Consider the following 19,995-nt stretch of genomic DNA (forward strand, 5'->3'; position numbering starts at 1 on the left):
GAGAGAGAGAGAGAGAGAGAGAGAGGGAGAGAGAGAGGGAGAGAGAGAGAGAGAGAGAGAGAGGGAGAGAGAGGGAGAGGGAGAGGGAGAGAGGGGGAGAGGGAGAGAGAGGGAGAGAGAGGGAGGGAGGGAGGGAGGGAGGGAGGGAGAGGGAGAGGGAGAGGGAGAGGGAGGGAGAGAGGGAGAAAGAGAGAGAGAGAGAGAGAGAGAGAGAGAGGGAGAGGGAGAGAGAGAGAGAGAGAGAGAGAAAATAAATATATGGAAGTGAGCAAAGAAATGAAACAGCACTTTAATCGATAGTCAACTGTGGGAATTATAAAAAACTAACTCTGACAAAAGGCTTTTGACTGTTGCTTTATGAAACTTTTCAGGCTCTGTGCCCAGCACAATCCCTCCAATGAAAAACTGTCAAATATGTGTCTTCAAATACTCCCCAACACAAGGAGAGAATGTGTTGTTCTCAATTTCGAGTCTATATCGCAGACAGTGCATACCTTCTACTGCAGTTTTACTTCGATACTGTACACTGAAAAAATATATAAACGCAACATGTAAAGTGTTTGGTCCCATGTTTCAGTTGTGGTATACCAAGAAGATGATTCAACAGCTTGATCATTACACAGGTGCACCTTGTCCTGGAGACAATAAAAGGCCACTCTGAAATGTGCAGTTTTGTCACACAACACGATGCAACAGATGTCTCGGGTTTTGAGGGAGCATGCAATTGGCATGCTGACTGCAGGAATGTCCACAAGAGCTGTTGCCAGAGAATTCAATGTTAATTTCTCTACCATAAGCCACCTCCAATGTTGTTTTAGAGAATTTGGCAGTACACTCAACCGGCCTGGCAACCGCAGACGTATGGCGTTGTGGTTGTGGGCAAGTGGTTTGCTGATGTCAACGTTGTGAACAAAGTGCGCCACGATTGTCACGCCCTGGCCATAGAGAGACGTTTATTCTCTATTTTGGTTAGGCCAGGGTGTGACTAGGGTGGGCATTCTAGTTTCTTTATTTCTATGTTTTCTGTTTCTATGTTTTGGCCGGGTATGGTTCTCAACCAGGGACAGCTTTCTATCATTGTCTCTGATTGGGAATCATATTTAGGCAGCCTGTTTTGCCACCTTAGTTGTGGGTAGTTGTCTTTGTTAGTGGCCTGTATAGCCGAATTAAGCTTCACGGTCGTTTCCTTATTCTTAGTTTTGTTGGCGACATTTATAAATAAAAAAGAAAGCTGCACCTTGGTCATTTCCAACCTGACGACGATCGTGACAGCGATGGGGTCATGGTATGGGCAGGCATAAGCTACGGACAACGAACACAATTGCATTTTATCGATGGCAATTTGAATGCACAGCGATACGTGATACTTAATACTTATTTTCCACCATAATTTGCAAATAAATAAATAAAAAATCCTACAATGTGATTTTCTCAACAAAAAAAATCAAATTTTGTCTGTCATAGTTGAAGTGTACCTATGATGAAAATTACAGGCCTCTCTCATCTTTTTAAGTGGAAGAAACTGCACAATTGGTGGCTGACTAAATACTTTTTTGTCCCACTGTATCTGTATATCTGTATTCCCAGTCATGTGAAATCCATAGATTAGGGCCTAATGAATTTATTTCAATTGACTGATTTCCTCATATGAACTGTAACTCGGTCAAATCTTATTACCAAAACAACGTCACTGTCTGTGTACTACTTGTCCTACTACAGCTGACGTGAAACGGCTGCTTCGTAACACACGTCATAATATAGGTACACTAATGTACTCTTCCCATGACACTCAACCACACACAACATTCAGCAGCAACACAAGTTCGGTTTAATCGTCTCAAAGCTGAAAAACACATGCAGCTTCTCCCAACTGGTACCATGAATTCCACAAATGCATTCCTTAGCGGTGGTGCGAGAATATTTCAGCACATGGTATCACAGCTCATAAAGTCATGTCCCTCAGTGATGCATTACACGGCTCTTTCTTCATTCAGTAGCTTGGGGACCTGTAGAATAAAAAACAGTGGGTTATTGACTTTGTCTCATTTAGGTAGCTTGGGGATGTTATCTTCCACAATAAAAAAAAAACGGATCAGGTTGGTTTCTCTACTTTCTCGAACCGCCGGTATGCGTTTCAGACCTATCCTGTTCCATTGTTGTGTCAACAGGGTCAGAGTGCATTGAATGGGAATTCTAAAAATGAATTGAGATGAAACATGTCCAATTGCCCTCTATTCTTGCTGTGAAATCTATTGCTTCAGTATGTGTATATTAGATTCCCGGGGGGTCCAAACAGGGTTAACTTGTTATGGCTGCAATCCCAATACCGGGATCGATATGACAACTACCAGTGAAAATAGAGGGCGCCAAATTCAAACCACAGAAATCTCATAATTACAATTCCTAAAACATACATGTGTCTTATATCATTTTAAAGCTATTCTCGTTGTTAATCCCACCAAAGTGTCCGATTTCAAATAGGCTTTTTAGCGAAAGCACTACAAATGATTATGTTAGGTCTCCACCAAACCACAATAAGCACAGCCATTTTCCAGCGAAATATAGCATTCACAAAATTCAGAAGTAAAGTGGAAGGCGTAGGAAGTGAAAACTCATCCATATCTCGCTGTAATTTCAATGAGAGCTTGGTTGAAGATCTGCCACCCCCAGAAGAAAAAAAACAGGAAGTGGAATTTCTCAGATTTCTATATGAGTTCTGTTATACTCACAGATATAATTCAAACAGTTTTAGAAACTTCCAAGGTGTTTTCTATCCAATACTAATAATAATATGCATATATATATGCATATATTAGCAACTGAGACTGAGGAGCTGGTCGTTTACAATGGGCACCTTTTAATCCAAGCCACTCAATACTGCCCCTGCAGCCATAAAAAGTTAAAACAATTACATCACAATAAAACACAACAAAGACTACATTATAAATAACACAATGCATCAAACAAGACATACTTGCATTATTACTATAATAATTATTACTATATTACTATAATAACACAATACCACACAGCATTTAGCGTGTGTGTGTGTGTGTGTGTGTGTGTGTGTGTGTGTGTGTGTGTGTGTGTGTGTGTGTAGAGTGTATGTGTTAGGATGTGTGTGTGCGTGTGTGTGTGTGTGTGTGGGTGTGGGTGGGTGTGTGTGTGTGTGTGTGTAGAGTGTATGTGTTAGTGTGTGTATATGTGTGTGTATGTGTGTGTATATGTGTGTGTATATGTGTGTGTAGAGTGTATGTGTTAGTATGTGTGTGTGTGTGTGTGTGTGTGTGTGTGTGTGTGTGTGTGTGTGTGTGTGTGTGTGTGTGTGTGTGTGTGTGTGTGTGTGTGTGTGTGTGTATTTGTGTGTATGTGTATATGTGTGTTTGTGTGTGTGTCGAGTGTATGTATTAGTATGTGTGTGTGTGTATATATATATATATATGTGTGTGTGTGTGTGTTTGTGTGTGTGTGTTTGTGTGTGTGTGTATATGTGTGTGTGTGTGTGTGTGTATGTATGTGTATGTATGTATGTATGTATGTATGTATGTATGTGTGTGTGTGTGTGTGTGTGTGTGTGTGTGTGTGTGTATGGGTTTTGTATACATTTTGTATACATTTACAAAATGTATACAACATTTTTTGCTTTTTTTGCTTTGTTACTATGTGGTATTGTGTGTAGATCTATGAGGGGGGAAAAAAGCAATTGAATCAATTTTAGAATATGTAACGTAACAAAATGTGGAAAAAGTCAAAGGGTCTGAATACTTTCCGAATGCACTCAGTAAATTAGCCTCTAATGAATTTGAGAATGATTATTTGCTGCATTCAAAGTCGTATATGCTACACCACTAGATGGCACCATATCACACCAGGACTATAAGAACTGAACCGATGGACATGGTGCCATGAAATTTGTGTATGTAAACCTTATGTATATGAAGCTGTGTGAATTTAAACTCACTGCAACTTTAGTTGGCTTCACCAGACCAGTTGGTGGCACTATAGATGTCATTGGGACCAGTGGCACCATAGGATGCTAGAGCGATAATTACTGATCAGGTGGACTTTGTCTCATACAAATGAATATCAGATTTAAATGATGCAAACGAAAAATGTTAAATATCTTAGTAGATAGTAGTAGATCTGTAAAATCACACATTGTTGCCCTATTATGTGGCCTGAGCATAGTGAGAAATGTATATTTTATTAGGAAAATTAAAAACCGTAAGTCCTGCTGCTTGCACAGTTAGCGTATTACAGCTGTCTGAGTGTATTCACATATTTTGGAACTCGAATGTGCAGTGTACCAACCGCGATTTATTTAAACAAACAGATTTAGACAAAATACAGTCTAATACACTAAAGCTGATTTTTTTTTTTACAAGTCTTACCATAAACCGTTGGTCAAATTGACCCCAGAATTGGTATATAAACTCAATACATTAAGTAATGACTTTAATATTGATTACCTGCTGCATCCAAACATAACCAACTTACAGACTAAACCTCACTTGCGTCATCCTTGTGGTATTGAGAGATAAACATGGTCATGTTTTCGCTGATTGAACATTAAGGATGGTAGTTCCTACATGATGGAGTTCTTACTTTGTTATCCAACTGATCTTGTGTCCTGTGAACCCCGTTCATGGCTGCTCAAAGCTAGATTTAGGATTTGTATCCTCAAATAACATTTTAACATTTGACATTTTAGTAATTTAGCAGACACTCTTATCCAGAGCGACTTACAGTTAGTGCATTCATTTTAAGATAGTTAGGTGGGACAACCACTTTTAGCTTGGTAAATATTGTTAGTGTATATTTAATTGTATATTTAACTTTTAAGTTGTGAATCGATTTTATTGTGCAGCAGTATACCTGGATGCTTTAAATAAAGTGTTACCCTGGACATTCCTTCATTGTACTTCTTTAAAATGGACCATATGTGAACTGCGAGCCACTGTAAACACAGAATAGAAGGATTTTCATTGAATCGTTACACTCTTTTTAATAGGATTGTTATGATGTCAGAGGGTGCCTGCCTGCCTGGATGCTCAGTGCGATTATAAAATGATATTGCCACGCTGGATGGATCCATGGCCGGTGTCTTGCAGCAAGGCTGCCACAGACAGTGTCCTAAAGTCTACATCAGTTGGACGGTCGGCAAGAATATGAACAATAAACCATAATCAAATCAGTTAGCCGTTGAAAATGTCCAACAGTAAGCCTGTAACAACTTTCCCTAGTTTACGTTAACACATCATTGCCCATGGAAATAGTTACCATGTGTCCCTCCTAAAGCTCCAGGATTGATATGACCTTTGAATAAAGCCTTCCTCTTGTAATTTCCCCTTCTCTTTTAAAATTCTACTCTAAATTCTCCGTTGTGTGAATATACCTAAACAAAGGCACTCCCCTCATGCACCCTCAGACCCTACCTGTCATCTCCAAAATGAACCCACCCATGCTGTTCAACAACTTGGACCATGCTGTTTTGCATAAATGCTCATCAACTGTGATTGTTACTGAAAGTGCAGAAAACAGATTCATAATATGATGTATTTGTAAAATGTTTTATAATATTTTTTATTATATTTCCTCTGGACAATTCAGACATATTTTCATCAAACAATCAAATACTAACTTACTAAATTACTAACTCCTAAGTGAGTATGATCAATGATAGCCTGCTGTAAAGTAACGTCCGTGATTTGGTCACCTCAGTCTAATGCCATCTCGTCTATTTAGTGTGTTCTCTAATAACTCTCTAGAGCCTGAATCCCCAGAAAACACATAACTACTTTCACTTTTCATCACGCCGGTTTCCTCTTGAAGACATGATGGACACATTTACGCTCTTTCACACCCAATTGACAGTGTGGTCCAGAAGAGGATGATTTACTGGGCGTGTTGTGTGCTTTATGCCATTCTGCTAAATTAGCTGTGAAATCCTGTAATTATCACTGTATATGGTGATGTTTGTCAATGACGTGTCACTATTGACCATTTTCAAGGCATTATTTCACATCCTCTGTAATCGTGGACCTTTTTTTATCCACACTTTTGCGACGTTTAAATCATACGGTTGCTTTAACTTTACACATTAACAGACACCTTCTAATTACAGTAATCGTTACAATCTAATTACAGTAATCTTACAATCTAATTACAGTAATCTTTACAATCTAATTACAGTAATCTTACAATCTAATTACAGTAATCTTACAATCCAATTACAGTAATCTTTACAATCCTTTCACATTCAACCACTCCTACCACAACGTCCTTACAATTCAGTTGCTATTACAAGATTTGACACTGACCCAACAGATGCAATGAATTCATGCATATCCATAGATGTTTCCTTGCTAACTTTTCCCTGTCGAAATAATGGTCTTCAATTAATTTAGTTTCACCTAAATGAAGTGTTGACTACACTTCTGCGCACTGTTTTCTCGTTTTTATATGTGGTGAGGGTCTGTGTAATATTTGCTCTGGGATACATTGCGAGTTTAATTGAGGTAGTGCAGCTGTCAAAGTAATTACACGCTCCTGTTTGTAACTTGGCAGGGAGAAGGTCTGTGTGGCCACAAGCTTTTGGACATGTGTAATGTTTCGACCCTTGTTGCCAATGTAGAAATGCCAACTTCAAGAAAATAAAATCAGGCACACAGGCGATAGCGACGCGATAGCACTGTTTATGTCTATGTAAGTACTATGTTCAGACAGGAGGCATAGGGATATGCGTTCCTATAGTTCATTAAGAGCCGTGCTCTGTGACTAACCTGAAGCTGGACTAGTTATTTCACACTGCACACATACAGTACATAACCATCATATTATTTGACATTTAGCCTAATGAATCAGAGAATGTACTGCATTATTTGTTCTGCTTTGTCTGTTTCCCTTTACAGTTCTGTACTCCTTCCACGGGTGTGACCGTGTTCCATGACATATCCTCTGTTTTGGCAGGAGAGTCTTAGTCTAGTTTAAAGATGCAATCTACGATTCAAACAGCAACAAAGTGGCCACCCAGCCACTTTTTTTGTGGGTAAACAGTTGAGGAATGGGGCTGGATAAATGTAACCACTCTCAACGTTGACAACAGTTGGAGGCCATCTACAATTTATCAGTCGTATTTATGAATGTTTTATTATTCTTTACGTATGAAGGATAGAATGGATGCATGTTGCACTCTCCCTGCATTTAATCAGTCTATGTTGGCTGATTCCCACTATAGGGCCAAGCCAAGCCTAGTAGCTGTACTAACCTGGCCTGGCTAAGCATCCATCAAAGTTGTTGGAACCGTGCTGGAATGGACAATGTGAAAATAAAATATCAGAACCAGCTGCAGTACGGTTCAGGTCCCATCCTAGATTGTGAATCAGACATGTAATGTCCAGGTTCAGCACAAGGTCTCTGTGTTCTGTCCATTCCACAGGAGTCCACTGAGGCTCCTCAGTCGCAAGCTTTTCCAGCTCCTCCCTCAGATCTTTGAATTGCCATGGCGTCCTCGCCGTTGACAACCTTCTTCAAGGTGGCCTTACTGGCTGTCCATGGCTTCTACATAGCAAATCATCTGGTTTCTTCTTCTGCCGAGCCTATCATATCTTCAAATTATTAACCCTTATTTTACCAGCTAAGTTGACTGAGAACACATTCTCATTTACATTAATGACCTGAGGAATAGTTACAGGGGAGAGGAGGGGGGGGATGAATGAGCCAATTGGAAGCTGGGGATTATTAGTTGGCCATGATGGTATGAAGGCCAGATGGGAATTTAGCCAGGACGCCGGGGTTAACACCCCTACTCTTACGATAAGTGCCATGGGATCTATGGTGACCACAGAGAGTCAGGACACCTGTTTAAAGTCGCATCCGAAAGACGTAAAGAACCTACGCTTCGCTTCATCTCTTCTCCGGCCTGGGTCTGGCCACAATACTTCGTCCACATCACAAGATACGTTTTCTCTTGCCAAACATCGAGGGAAGTATCTCCTAGCATGGCGGATCCAACCTTGGACAGAGGCAACCTCTATGTTACCACATGCGTCCTCCATTGTCTGGAGAAGCGGCATGCGGGCATAGGGTTGGCGATCAAACACTTTCGAGCGCCAGGCTGAGAAGAATTCCTCTATGGGATTTAAGAAAAGGTGAATATCGGGGTAGGTATAAAACTACAAATTGTGGATGGGTGGCAAACCAGTTTTGGACCAGAACAGCCCGGTGAAAACTAACATTGTCCCATAAAACTACAAATCTAGCAGGCTCCTGATCTGGATCAGGGACAAGCATTGTGTAAATTGCATCCAGAAAAGTGAGCATATGGCCGGTGTTGTACGGACCCAGTGTGGCATTGTGATGGAGGACCCCATTTTGAGTGATGGCAGCACACATAGTTATACTACCCCCACGCTGTCCAGGGACATTGGTAATTGCCCTCTGTCCTATTACATTTCTTCCGCTGCGCCTGGTTTTGGTGAGGTTGAAGCCAACCTCATCCACATGAATAAATTCATGGTGAATTACATAGGCATCCAGCTCCAATACTCTCTGTAACAGACAAAAGGATATACAGATGAGTAAATATGGTATGTCTGAAGTACTGGAAGTAGTGTTGCATACATACCTCTACAAAGTCATGTCGCATATTCTTGACTCTGTCAGAGTTTGTCTCAAATGGCACCTTGTAAAGTTGCGTTGTATGGTCGACAGGCTTACAGTATTGATGTTGTTAAATATGGTGTCATTATTCAAGATATGCTCTCTTATCTGTCGAATCCTAATTGCATTGTTGGCGAAAACCATATTTTTAATTGCAGTCTCTTGTACATCTGTAGACAAGCGCCCTCGTCCTCCATGATGTCTTTGCCTTTCCACTCTGTAAAGAATTCAAACACAGTATGTGTTCAGCATAGGAACTGTAAACAATGTACAAAAAAATGTAGTACAGCATGATAACCAACCTCATTCATTCAATGCAGTGCAGTAAATGGATGGCTTAGAGTTACAAATGTTTATGCAATACTATGCAGTCATATGTATTTTACAGTACATTACTGTAATGCTAAAATAGTCATTAGATAGTTGCATACCTGTTCTCATTTCTGAAGGTTCGAATTATGGACGCCACTGTAAATCGACTCAAGTTGCGCTGGACTCTCAGTCCAGCCTCTCTCATGGTCAAACTGTGGTTGATCACATGATCAACAAGTGTTGCCCTAATCTCATCAGAGATGGCTCTCCTTCCTTCTCTTCTTTGCCCTCGTCCTCTTCTTCCTCTTCCTCTCCCTCCTACTCCTTTTGCTCTCTGTCCATTGTTGGCATCCATTGTTCAAAACAGTTCATCTGACCTTTGACCTATTTATAGGCCTATACTACAGTAAAGCAGTGATTGGTTAGTGATCTGTTAAGCTATTAGTGTTTGCACATGTGAGGAGTGTGTGTGTGACCTGGTGAATAAATGTAGCATTTTGATTGGTTGTGTTTGGATAAGGAAAGCAGGTCACTTCCTGTTAGATTTTTGTGTTTTAGGTAGAGAAGTGTTTTGAAAAAAGTGTTTGTGCAATTGACAACTGAGTCAAAGGCTGAGAAATAGCTTATGGTTTTGGATATTTGGTGTGTAGTTTTGCACTTTGAGTGAGAGGTTTCAAAAATCGTGTGACATGAAAAGATTTTGTGTATAAGCCAGTTGGAAAAAACTGTAAAGCACCAGATGCACACAAATTTGGCCCGATGTCCAATAAATAAGACCAATACATCTCTATCAAATGAATTAGCTCCGTGACCTGTCATTTACTGGTCTCGGATTGTGATTGGCCTGCTGGCCTCTCACTCACATGACGTTGCAATGTCCAGAAGCACACCTTGTCCACCAATTGTCTCGTAATAGTTCCTTCTGTGCTCCCCACACTCTAGAAACCTGAGATACAGGTATTTTGGTATTTTATTAGAATCCCCATTAGCTGTTGCAAAAGCAAAAAAGCAGCAGTTACTCTTCCTGGGGTCCACACAAAAACACCAAACGTAATCCTGAATGACATAATACAGAACATCATTAGACAAGAACGGCTCAAGGACAGAACTACATACATTAGATATGGGACACTATTTCAAATGGAGACAAACCAATATCAACTTAGAAGGGATACTTTTATGCATGCTAAATGGCTGAGATTGACCTGGTTGACAAAAATGATAATGTTGTAAAAGTGGCTCCTTGTCCGTAGAGAGTCCATAGAGTCACTCCTTGTCCATAGACAAAAAAACATGTCAAATCGCTGAACTATTCCTTTAACTTCTTGACGCTACCCATCCCTTAACTTACCTTTTAAGGTTTAATAATGTGTAATTCCTGATTAGGAAAACCTCTATCTTCCTGACGCTTGCTACCAGTTTTGGGTTTGAATGAACTATCAACCCTTATACTTGCGTGCTACAGTGCCAGTTGTAACTAAAAGAGGATGGGAAAATGGGAATCCGTCCCAGGGAACACCACATTCCCCCTCCTTTGTTGATTTCCTGTCCTGGTTCAGGATTAGGGAGAGTAATGCCATGAAAACATTGGAATATCAGGATCACTGCTCCTCTTTGACTAACACACAGCAGAGGCCTGACTGTTCCAAAAATATTGGAATGGTAGCGTTTCGTCTAATCTCCCATGTTGCACTTTAAATGGGAACCACCTGCGTGTTTTAATTTTCAATAACTGGAGGCCCGAATGTGTCTTATCCAAGTATTTTGTGAAATGGAACAAATCATCTTTCCCTTCACGTGGTGGCATTGCACCTAGCATACAATTATGCACTGTTGGTTAAACCAGTTAAATGTAATTGAAAACGTAATCTATGTAATCCCAGGAAGTAATTATTTATCATGAGAGGGCAATAAACAATAACTAATAATGATGCATTCTCTAAGAAATGTTAAAATCCCACCTTTCTGGTAGTTAGTTATAAATTGCTGAAACAAAACTGTATGAACAAGGCTTGAAGTTATTTATATGCTTTCTAAATATAGTATAATCACATTTTAAAACGATTAACTCTAAGATTGCACCGACATATTTGTATGTTTTCTAAAGAGAGAGAGCGAGAGAGAGACACACACACTTCACTCCCCTATCTGATTCATAGTAAAATGAGCTTGTCTGTTCTGGAAATTTATAGCACCAAGAATTTACTTTGGAAGAGAGAGAGAGAGAGAGAGAGAGAGAGAAAAGAGTGTGTGTCTGTATCCGCTAATAAATATCTAAATGAAAACCATAGCAGATAAACATGGCTCGTACATCTCCCTCCCCACTGATGACTTCTGGCTATGGATGGAGTCTACATGACATGGCATCAAACAGAAACTGTTGTATAGAGTGGAGTCCAACTCAATTACAGGGTGAAGTCTGGATTCAAACTTTTTTTCATCCCTTATGTCTGGATGAATAGCTCGCCTGTCATTATCTGTAATCTTATTCACAGTCCAGCCAAGAACTGGGTTCAAATAGTAATTGTTTTCTTGCAGAAACTGCACTTGATTGAGCTTGTCTGGCACAATGGAACCAATGGGATAGTCCCAAAAGTGCAAACACAGCCCATCTAGTGCCCCCAGACGGGCTCAAAAGTAAATGATTCTGTCTGTATGTGACACAAAAGACCGCCTGTCCTCTATCCGGTTACGACCGGGCCATTAAAGATGACATAGCAAAGCCTTTGCCTGAACCCCATAAGGAGAGACATGGTAAAAGATACATCGACCAGAATAGCTTCAGGCCGTAGGAAAACTCTGAAGGTGGTCTCCTCAGTACAGTATGTAATCTGTCTGAGAATGTTTGCATTAGTATGAAAGGAGAGAAAGCGAGTGCTTTTGGATCTGACCAGAGCTAAAACTATACACCTAGTGTACAAAACATTAGGAACACCTTCCTAGTATTGAGTTGCATGCCCTTTGGCACTCAGTACAGCCTCAATTCTTTGTGGCAATGCACGGACTCCACATTCCACAGGGATGCTGGCCCATGACGACTCCAATGCTTCCCACAGGGGTGTCAAGTTTGCTGGATGTCTTTTGGGTGGTGGACCATTGTTGATGCACACGGGAAACTGTTGAGTGTGAATAACCCAGCAGCGATGCAGTTCTTGACACACTTAAACCGGTGCGCCTGGCACCTACTACCATACCCCGTTCAAAGGCACTTAAATCTTCTCTTGCCCATTCACCCTCTGAACGGCACACATACCCAATCCATATTTAAATTGTTTATAGGCTTAAAAATCCTTATTTAACCTGTCTCCGCCCCTTTATCTATTCTGATTGAAGTCAATTTAAGATGTGGGATAATAGCTTTCACCTGGATTCACCTGGTCAGCCTATTTCAGGGAAAGAGCAGGTGTTCTTAATGTTTTGTCCACTCAGTGTATTTACATGTTTAATTTTTATTTATTTAACTAGGCAAGTCGGTTAAGAACAAATTCTTATTTACAATGACGGCTGAGCCAATTGTGTGCCACCCTATGCTACTCCCAATCACGGCCGGATGTGATTCAGCCTGGATTCAAACCAGGAACTATAGTGACACCTGTTGCACCGACGTGCAGTGCCTTAGGACCGCTGCACCACTCGGGAGCAAGTAGTTGGTGAAAATATGTCATGGAAAGAACAGGTGTTCTTAATGTTTTGTCCACTCAGTGTACATCAGAGTGTAATGTAAGAACGATGGCAGCCATGGGAAGGGACAGGAAAAGGTGATCAACACCTAAAGTATGACAAGACCCAATGAGATAAGATGAGGTAAGATTTAAACACCAAAGATGACCGTAGAAGCTTGAGGTCAGGGCTCTGTGCAGACCAGTCAAGTTCTTCCACACTGATCTCGACAAAACCATTTCTGATGGACCTCTCTTTGTGCATGGCGGCATTGTCATGCTGAAACAGGAAAGGGCCTTTCCCCAAACTGTTTCCACAAAGTTGGAAGCACAGAATTGTCTAGAATGTCATTGTATGCAGTAGCTAGGGCTGGGCCATATGGCCAAAATATAATATCACAGTATTTTTATGTTTTTGATTAATAAAAGTTCTAAATTTGCTTTATGAGCAGTGACCTTAGGGTGGCAACACATATATTCTAAATTATTTCAATGGGTCTTTCTCCATTCTGATTGGTTTATACTGTTCAATTCAACTTCAACCTAAAACAATTTCCTGCACTCATTTACAGATCATTTCCACACTGCCACGATACGGGCAAAAAATACTAGGCCTTATTTTTAACCAAATGTTGCAATTGCGATTTAGATCAAAACCCTTGGGTGAACTTTTGGAATCCTGGAAATAGAATGTTTATTATAATTCTATAGTTAGAATATAAATAATAGTGGGCACTTTGATTACAGTGTTGTTTGACATGACAACGAATGAAATGCCATGGACGAGTTATCGTGACAGGGTAGGAACCAGTGATGTTCAGTGTTTCTTAGGGGACCCTATAATCTTTGGCTACATTTAATCTTTATTCATATAGCCAACATATTCATGCTTCGCCTATTCCTCTTTGATATAGAAGATACTATTGCACAAACAACATGCTGATTTAAGCCTTCACCAGTATTGGTATCAGGCTGTATTAGCTAGCTACGTTGACTCTGACTCAGTACTTTTATTTTAGCTAGCTAACTAGCGATTAGCATTAGTGGCTAACACGATTTAGCTTAACATGCTAAGAAAATACAAACTAGCTGTTTGCAGATGTAAGAAACACAAACTAATATTGTAATTATAGGATGCTTGTAGATTAATATTAAGATGAAAGTGGAAACAACATTGTTGCATGTGCTGCGTTGACCATGCAGACTGAAAGCAAGTGTCTCGTGGTCAAGCAACAACAAATGCGCTCCTTGAGTGACAAGGGGTGGGACTAGGTCTGTGTGGAAAGCATCATGGAGAGAGAGAGAGAGAGAGAGAGAGAGAGAGAGAGAGAGAGAGAGAGAGAGAGAGAGAGAGAGAGAGAGAGAGAGAGAGAGAGAGAGAGAGAGAGAGAGAGAGAGAGAGAGAGAGAGAGAGAGAGAGAGAGAGAGAGAGAGAGAGAGAGAGAGAGAGAGCGAGAGAGAGAGAGAGAGAGAGAGCAGGAAACAAGAGAGAGCGAGGGAGAGGGAGAGAGAGATACAGAGAGAAAGAGAGAGAGAGAGCTACAGAGAGAGAGAGAGAGAGAGAGAGGGAGAGAGAGAGAGCTACAGAGAGATAGAGAGAGAGAGAGAGAGAGAGCTACAGAGAGAGAGAGCAAGAGAGAGAGCTACATACATCACAGAGTATCACATTTAACAAACCAAACATTAAAATAGCATTGTAGAAGGTAAAGTAATAAAAACAAACCGGTCCATGCATAAATACCGGTATATCGTCAAATACGGTATACCACCCAGCCCTAGCTGTAGTGTTAAGATTTCCCTTCAATGGAACTAAGGGGCATAGCCCGAGCCATGAAAAACAGCCCCAGACCATTATTCCTCCTTCACCACTATATGCATTCGAGAAAAGTACTCCTGGCATACGCTAAACCCAGATTAGTCCGTCGGACTGCTATATGGTAGAGCGTGATTCATCACTCCAGAGAATGCAATTCCACTGCTCCAGAGTCCAATGGGGGTAGGCTTTACACGATTTTAGGCTTGTGTGCGTGCGGCTGCTCAGCCATGGGAACCCATTTCATGAAGCTCCCAATGAACAGTTATTGTGCTGATGTTGCTTCCACAGACAGTTTGGAACTCGGAAGTGAGTGTTGCAACCGAGGACAGATGATTTTTACGTGCTAAGTGCTTCAGTAATTGGCGGTCCCGTTCTGTGTGGCCCACCACTTTGCGGCTGAGCCGTTGTTGCTCTTAGACGTTTCCACTTGACAATAACAGCACTTACAGTTGACCAGGGCAGCTCTAGCAGGGCAGACATTTTACGACTGCCTTGTTGGAAAGGTGGAATCCTATGACGGTGCCACTTTGAAAGTCACTAAGCTCTTCAATAAGGCCATTCTACTGCCAATGTTTGTCTATGGAGATTGCATGGCTGTGTGTTCGATTTTATACACCTGTCAGCAACGGGTATGGCTGAAATAGCCAAATCCACAAATTTGAAGGCGTCCACATACTTTTGTATATATAGTGTATTTCCCAGGGTGCATTGCCTTTCGAGTGAATTGTCGAGTTAGCACCTATGCCTGTATTTGTTATTGACCAAGACAGGGTTGTTGCATTCATAAATATACTTATTTTCCACCATAATTTGCAAATAAATTCATTAAAAATCCTACAATGTGATTTTCTGGATTTTTTTTCTCTCATTTTGTCTGTCATAGTTGAAGTGTACCTATGATGAAAATTACAGGCCTCTCTCATCTTTTTAAGTGGGAGAACTTGCACATTTGTTGCTGACTAAATACTTTTTTGCCACACTGTATGTGGGTATCTATTCAAATACGTGGGTATCTATTCAAATACGCGGGTATCTATTCAAATACGCGGGTATCTATTCAAATACGCAGGTATCTATTCAAATACGCGGGTATCTATTATTCTTGTGATCTTGCTGCTTGAAACCTAATAATGCACCTGGTGACCCTGACAATGATCAGACACCCATGGTTTCGACTACTCCTTCTGGGAAATGCATTTTAAGTTTGGATTAACTATCTCTGTCACACACACACACACACACACACACACACACACACACACACCGACATCAAACACATTGAAGGGATCTTGAGAAATGGGATAAATGATATCTGGCTGTTCAAACCTCGTTGGCTTTCCTCGGCTTCCTCTATAGCTCTTTGGACCACATACTGATTGAATAATCTGATTTGTAAATAGAGCTGCCATATGGAAGTTCGGGCAAATGCCAGACGGGCTGGTACATATTTGGGCCTGTCTAAAAATGGGCCGATGTCCGGGTCGATTTCTGGTTCCAGTTGGTTTCTGGTTCAGACCCTGCATGGTCTTTACATTCCGTGTCTGGATCTTATTGAGAGTAAGGAGTTGATACCTTTTCCAGGGTTAGGGATGGGGAAAACATAACATCTCACCAATGTGGATTCTAGTAATAGATCCATAGTCTGCACCACTGGATAGATAGAGAGAGCAGGACACTGGAGAGCGAGAGAGAGAGAGAGAGAGCTACGGAGAGAGAGAGAGAGAGAGCTACAGAGAGAGAGAGAGCGAGAGAGAGAGATACAGAGAGAAAGAGAGAGAGAGAGCTACAGAGAGAGAGAGAGAGAGGGAGAGAGGGAGAGAGAGAGCTACAGAGAGAGTGAGAGAGAGAGCTACACAGAGAGAGAGCTACAGAGAGAGAGCGAGAGAGAGCGAGAGAGAGAGAGAGATATACAGAGAGAAAGAGAGAGAGAGAGCTACAGAGAGAGAGAGAGAGAGAGGGAGAGAGAGAGCTACAGAGAGAGAGAGAGAGATAGAGCTACAGAGAGAGAGAGCAAGAGAGAGAGCTACAGAGAGAGAGAGAGAGCTAGAGAGAGAGAGAGCTACAGAGAGAGAGAGAGAGAGAGAGAGAGAGAGAGAGAGAGAGAGAGCTACAGAGAGAGAGAGAGAGCAGGAAACAAGAGAGAGCGAGGGAGAGGGAGAGAGAGATACAGAGAGAAAGAGAGAGAGAGCTACAGAGAGAGAGAGAGAGAGAGAGAGGGAGAGAGAGAGAGAGAGCTACAGAGAGAGAGAGAGAGCTACAGAGAGAGAGAGCAAGAGAGAGAGCTACATAGAGAGAGAGAGCAGGACACTGGAGAGCGAGAGAGCGAGAGAGAGAGAGCGAGAGCTACAGAGAGAGAGCTACAGAGAGAGAGAGAGCTACAGAGAGAGAGAGAGCGAAAGAGAGAGAGAGATACAGAGAGAAAGAGAGAGCTACAGAGAGAGAAAGAGAGAGAGAGAGCTACAGAGAGAGAGAGAGCGCTACAGAGAGAGAGAGAGCTAGAGAGAGAGAGAGAGCTACAGAGAGAGAGAGAGAGACCTACAGAGAGAGAGAAAGCTACAGAGAGAGAGAGAGAGCAGGAAACAAGAGAGAGCGAGGGAGAGGGAGAGCAGGAAACTGGAGAGAGAGAGAGAGAGAGAGAGGGGGAGAGGGAGAGCAGGAAACTGGAGAGAGAGAGAGAGAGAGAGAGAGAGAGAGAGGGAGAGGGAGAGCAGGAATCTGGAGAGAGAGAGAGAGCAGGACACGGGAGAGAGAGAGAAAGAGAGCAGGACACCAGAGAGAGAGAGAAATAGAGCAGGACACAGGAGAGAGAGAGCAGGAAACTGTAGAGAGAGAGCGAGAGCGAGAGCGAGAGCATGACACGGGAGAGAGAGAGAGAGAGCAGGAACCTGGGGAGAGAGAGAAGGAAAATGGAGAGAGAGAGAGCAGGACACAGGAGAGAGAGAAAAAGAGAGATCAGGAAACGGGAGGGAGAAGGAAACTGGAGCGAGAGAGTAGGAAACTGGAGAGAGCGAGAGCAGGACACGGGAAAGAGAGAGAGAGAGAGAGAGAGAGAAGGAAACTGGAGAGAGAGAGAGAGAGAGAGAGAGAGAGAGAGAGAGAGAGAGAGAGAGAGAGAGAGAAGGAAACTGGAGAATGAGAGAAGGAAACTGGAGAGAGAGAGAAGGAAACTGGAGAGAGCAGGAAACTGGAGAGAGAGAGAGAGAGAGAGAAAGAAACTGGAGAGAGAGAGAAGGGAACTGGAGAGAGAGAGAAGGAAACTGGAGAGAGAGAGAGTGAGAGAGAGAGAGAGAGAGAGAGAGAGAGAGCAGGAAACTGGAGAGAGAGAGAGAGAGAGAGAGAGAGAGAGAGAGAGAGAGAGAAGGAAACTGGAGAATGAGAGAAGGAAACTGGAGAGAGAGAGAAGGAAACTGGAGAGAGAGATCAGGAAACTGGAGAGAGAGAGAGAGAAAGAAACTGGAGAGAGAGAGAAGGAAACTGGAGAGAGAGAGAAGGAAACTGGAGAAAGAGAGAGAGGTTTCACTGTAATACTGAAGGTGTAAACTTGGCAGTAGAAAACCTAAACAGTATATTTGACCTCACAGATTCTCTATCAAATCTAAAAATGTCAAGCAGACAACCTATGATAATTAATAACAATGACAAATGGTTTAATGAGGAATGCAGAGAGAGATACAGAGAAAGATACAGAGAGAGAGAACTATAGAGAGAGAGCTAGAGAGAGAGGGAAATACAGTGGGGCAAAAAAAGTATTTAGTCAGCCACCAATTGTGCAAGATCTCCCACTTAAAAAGATGAGAGAGGCCTGTAATTTTCATCATAGGTACATTTCAACTATGACAGACAAAATGAGAAAAAAAATCCAGAAAACCTCTCTCATCTTTTTAAGTGGGAGAACTTGCACAATTGGTGTCTGACTAAATACTTTTTGCCCCACTGTTTATAGAGAGAGATACAGAGAGAGGGATACAGAGAGTGATACAGAGAGAGATACAGAGAGAGAGAGAGCTACCGATAGAGATACAGAGAGTGATACAGAGAGAGAGAGAGAGATACAAAGAGTGATACAGAGAGAGAGAGAGAAACAGAGCGAGAGAGCTACAGAGAGTGATACAGAGAGAGAGCTCCAGAGAGAGATACAGAGAGGGAGAGAGAGAGAGCTACAGAGAGAGAGAGCTACATAGAGAGAGCTACAGAGAGAGAGAGCGAGAGCTACAGAGAGAGAGAGATACAGAGAGGGAGAGAGCTACAGAGAGAGAGAGAGAGAGAGAGAGCTACAGAGAGAGAGAGCTACATAGAGAGAGAGCGAGAGCTACAGAGAGAGAGAGAGAGAGAGAGAGATAGAGAGATACAGAGAGATACAGAGAGCTACATAGAGAGAGAGCGAGAGCTACAGAGAGAGAGAGAGAGAGAGAGAGATACAGAGAGATACAGAGAGATACAGAGAGGGAGAGAGCTACAGAGAGAGAGAGAGAGAGAGAGAGAGAGAGAGAGAGAGAGAGAGAGAGAGAGATGGGGAATGAAAAAGTGAGGGCCAGAAAGATAGAGATGCAAGTCTGCTCACCATTTGCTGCTCCCAATAAGCACACTTCTAACAAAGCAAACTTCTAACCATGAATATTGACGATATTACCCTGGTCCATGAATATGGATTATTACCCTGGCCCATTAATATTGATGATATTACCCTGGTCCATGAATATGGATTATTACCCTGGTCCATGAATATTGATGATATTACCCTGGTCCATGAATATTGATGATATTACCCTGGTCCATGAATATGGATTATTACCCTGGACCATGAATATTGATGATATTACCCTGGCCGTAAATGTCACTTAATTCCAGCCAATTTGTTTGAGACAAAACCATTTTGGCAGTGTGCGACAGACAGAATCACACAGCTGGAGAGGTTATTCCACAGTGTTTTCACCAGATGTTATCAATGGAAACACAGCATCTCATGTCGTTACCTACAATCAGGTCACGCTAGGATGAAGCACTTTGCATTACAGTTCGGAAAAATGGCGGCATATTGCATCAATAAAAACAGACCCGGTCAAAAAAGGTCAGTCCTAACGTTCCATTTAAGGTTGGTTATACCAATCAGCCTGTATAAAGCTATGTTTTCTATTACTGTCTGAAAACACCATCCAACATCGATCGCACACACACGCAAACAGAAATACGCACACACAGACACGCACATGCACACACACACACACGTAAACACACACACACGCACGCATGCACACGCACACACATGCAAACAGACACACACACACACACACACACACACACAAGAATGTTGTAACTCTGCAATGTGTCACTGTAGATATATGGCAGCAAAGATATGGAAGAATTGACTCTCCAAAGCCTGAGATTGGAGAGACTGCAGCCCCAAAGGTGATCCAGGGTTTTCTAGAACCCTGTTCCGTATGTTATCTTTCCATCTTTTGTCCTGACTACACCTTCACTTGTGTGGCTTCCATGGAATCCAGTAGGTTGTGCGACTACAATCTCAGCACCAAGAACTAAACCAGCTAC

This window comes from Oncorhynchus mykiss, chromosome 28 (assembly GCF_057628025.1).
Source record: "Oncorhynchus mykiss isolate SJ-2025 chromosome 28, ASM5762802v1, whole genome shotgun sequence".
Lineage (NCBI taxonomy): Eukaryota > Metazoa > Chordata > Actinopteri > Salmoniformes > Salmonidae > Oncorhynchus > Oncorhynchus mykiss.